The sequence below is a fragment of the Anomaloglossus baeobatrachus genome, chromosome 7 (assembly GCF_048569485.1).
Source record: "Anomaloglossus baeobatrachus isolate aAnoBae1 chromosome 7, aAnoBae1.hap1, whole genome shotgun sequence".
Lineage (NCBI taxonomy): Eukaryota > Metazoa > Chordata > Amphibia > Anura > Aromobatidae > Anomaloglossus > Anomaloglossus baeobatrachus.
In genome coordinates this window covers 64,407,216-64,410,509 of record NC_134359.1, presented here as the reverse complement: position 1 = coordinate 64,410,509, position 3,294 = coordinate 64,407,216, and positions in this window count along the sequence as shown.

The window sequence follows — 3,294 nt, the reverse complement described above, 5'->3', positions numbered from 1 at the left end:
TTTTTTTATTATTTATTTTATTTAATTTTTTTTTTTTTGCACAACAAATTAGAGACAAAAGTGTAATTATTACAGAGCAGCATCCTGACTCCTTCCTGAATAGTCACATTTCAGTAAGACCTAGGCTATACCGGTATACTGAAGAAAAATTACCACTTCTGTGCTCAGATGTAAATGTATAACTTGCTTCCTTATTAAACATATTTATAATTAATTCAGTATTATTTTGTTTGGGAATAATTTACTGCATAAAGGAAAGCTAATTGACATCCTGAATCTATCTATCTATCTATGTATCTATCTATCTATGTATCTATGTATCTATCTATGTATGTATCTATATCTATGTATCTATCTATCCATCTATCTATCTATACCTATCTATACCTATCTATCTATCTATCTATCTATCTATCTATCTATCTATCTATGTATGTATCTATATCTATGTATCTATCTATCCATCTATCTATCTATACCTATCTATCTATCTATCTATCTATATATATATATATATATATATATATATATATTGATATGGCAAGCAATTATACATCATTCATGTACCGAGTGACACACACAAAAATATATATAACCGCATATGATAACACACACATACATTATTTGTACTCTTTTCACATAGCCTAATATGCAAACATACAATACAACACACATTTCGGCATTGACATGGCTAGATTATCAAAACTGGACTGTATTACACATTATAGTGTTGGCGATACCGTTACCAGCAAATATCATCTACACCTAATAACAGCTCAAATTATAATTGAAATGTGTACATTTTAAACACTATAGAGCTCACATATACGCTAAGCAGATGGTCAATGCCCTTCTTTATGGCTAATCCAATATTCTACTGCAAAAATGTGCTACCAGGGACACAAGTAACAAAAATGCTTTCCACTCCATTCATAAAAAAGAACATGTAGACTATGGTGCAAATGAAGTGAACGTGCTCACAGATAGCAACAAATGCTCATATCGCTACAGATATCTTTCAGTTCAAAGTCAACAAATCTCCGGTAAAGAAGTGAAAAAGGGAAAGATATATTAATAAAATCCAATTTCAGATACTTTTTTTTTGCATTGTACAGTAGAAAATAGTATTTAGAGGGACAGACAGGAGGAAAGATGATATATTCTAGAATACAATCACGCAACAGAACCTTACACTGTGTGTACATATATATATATATATATATATATATATATATATACATATATATATATATACACACCGTATATGTATATATATATATATATATATATATATAATTATATATATATATAATAAATATATATAAGATAGATGATGGACAGCTAAATCGATAGCATCATAGATGATAGATAGAAAATGGATGGATAAATTATGATTGATAGATAGATAGATAGATAGATAGATAGATAGATAGATAAATAGATGGATAGATAGTTGATAGATAGATAGATAATAGATGGATAAATGATAGATAATGGATGGACAAATGATAGATACATAAGTAGATAGATAAATAGACAGATAGATAATGGATGGATAAAAGATAAATAGATCGATAGATAGAAAATGAATGGATAAAAGATAGATAGATAGATAGATAGATAGATAGATAGATAGATAGATTGATAGATAGATAGAAAATGAATGGTTCATTTATAGATAAATAAATAGATTAATAGATACATAATAGATACATAAATAGAAATAGCTAGCTAGCTAGATAATGGGTGGATAAATGATATATAGATAGATAGACAGATAATAATTATAGATAGATACCTAGATAAATAGATTAATTGGTAGATAATAGATAGATACATAAATAGATAGATTGATAGCTAGATAGATATATACATAGATAAAGTAATAGATAGATATAGAAATAGATAGATAATGGATGGATAAATGCTAGATAGATGGATAAATACATAGATAGATAATAGGTAGATAGCTAGATAGATGGATAGATAGATAGATAGATAGATAGATGGATAGATAGATGGATAGATAGATAGATAGATAGATAGATAGATAGATAGATAGATAATGGATGGATTAATGCTAGATAGATGGATAAATACATAGATAAATGAATAGATAATAGGTAGATAGAGCACAGATGTACATTAATACTATAATAATAATTTTAGAAATATAATGACAGTCTGTGAGAGGTGAAACAGATAAATATTAAACCAATTGATATAAAGTTATAGAAAAACAGAAAGATAACATGTTTCTATCGTTATTTAATTCTTTTGTCGAAAAATGAAGGGTCCATCACATCCTCCTTACTCACGAGATAGTAATAAAGTATATTATATATATATATATATATATATATATATTAGATAAATATGTAGATAGATAATATATGGATGGATAGATGAATATAGAAATATATCTATGTATATGTAGATACGTATATGATATGTTCGAGGAGGGTGTGCGAAGTTATCAGCTCTCCCGACTTATTTCATGACTCTACACCATCTGTACCAGCACAATGATATCCATTTACAAGTGTGAATATATTCATTTTGGTGCCAGTTATCATTTCCAAAATATTTTGAGCAGATTCATCGAAATTATTACTGAAGCAACTGGTGACTTTGGAATTCTGTTCTTATTTCTTCAGAGAAAACACAATAAACACTGTTTGCTCCAGCCTGCGGCATGTATCTAGCCATAAATACCTTAGTAGAACAGTCTTATCCTCCAGCATATTAAATACCTTCAATATTATATAATATAAACTCCCTGCAGCCTTTCGTTGCTTCCCCCCCCCTTAATCGTAATTAAATTGCATCAGTATCTTTAGTTCTATATATACATTTGCACACAAACTGTAGAAATATTAGATCTATTCGTCTGTTCTCCTCCCAGAATAAGTGATTTCTGCATATTTCCTATGATTATAGTTGTATCTATAATATAGCTTCTCCCTTTCTCTTCTATGGGTTATTATTTCAAGGTTCACAATGTGGTCGTGGCATAGGTATCGAAATACTTATTACTTAAACCATATTTCAACAGAATTGTTGCACTGGAGAAGAATCTAGAATCCTTATGTGACTTGGGTTCTAATTTATGGACAATGCTGAGCTTTTAGCTGCAACAATTTAGCTATTTGCAGTGCAACAGTCGCCCTCTTGTGGACATTTGAGATTTAGCACTCAATGCGGCATTTGTATTTAATGTGACTATGTTCAGGCACTGGATGTATATATTCGTACAAAAAAAGGTTAAATAAATAAAAATACAAGTATAACTAT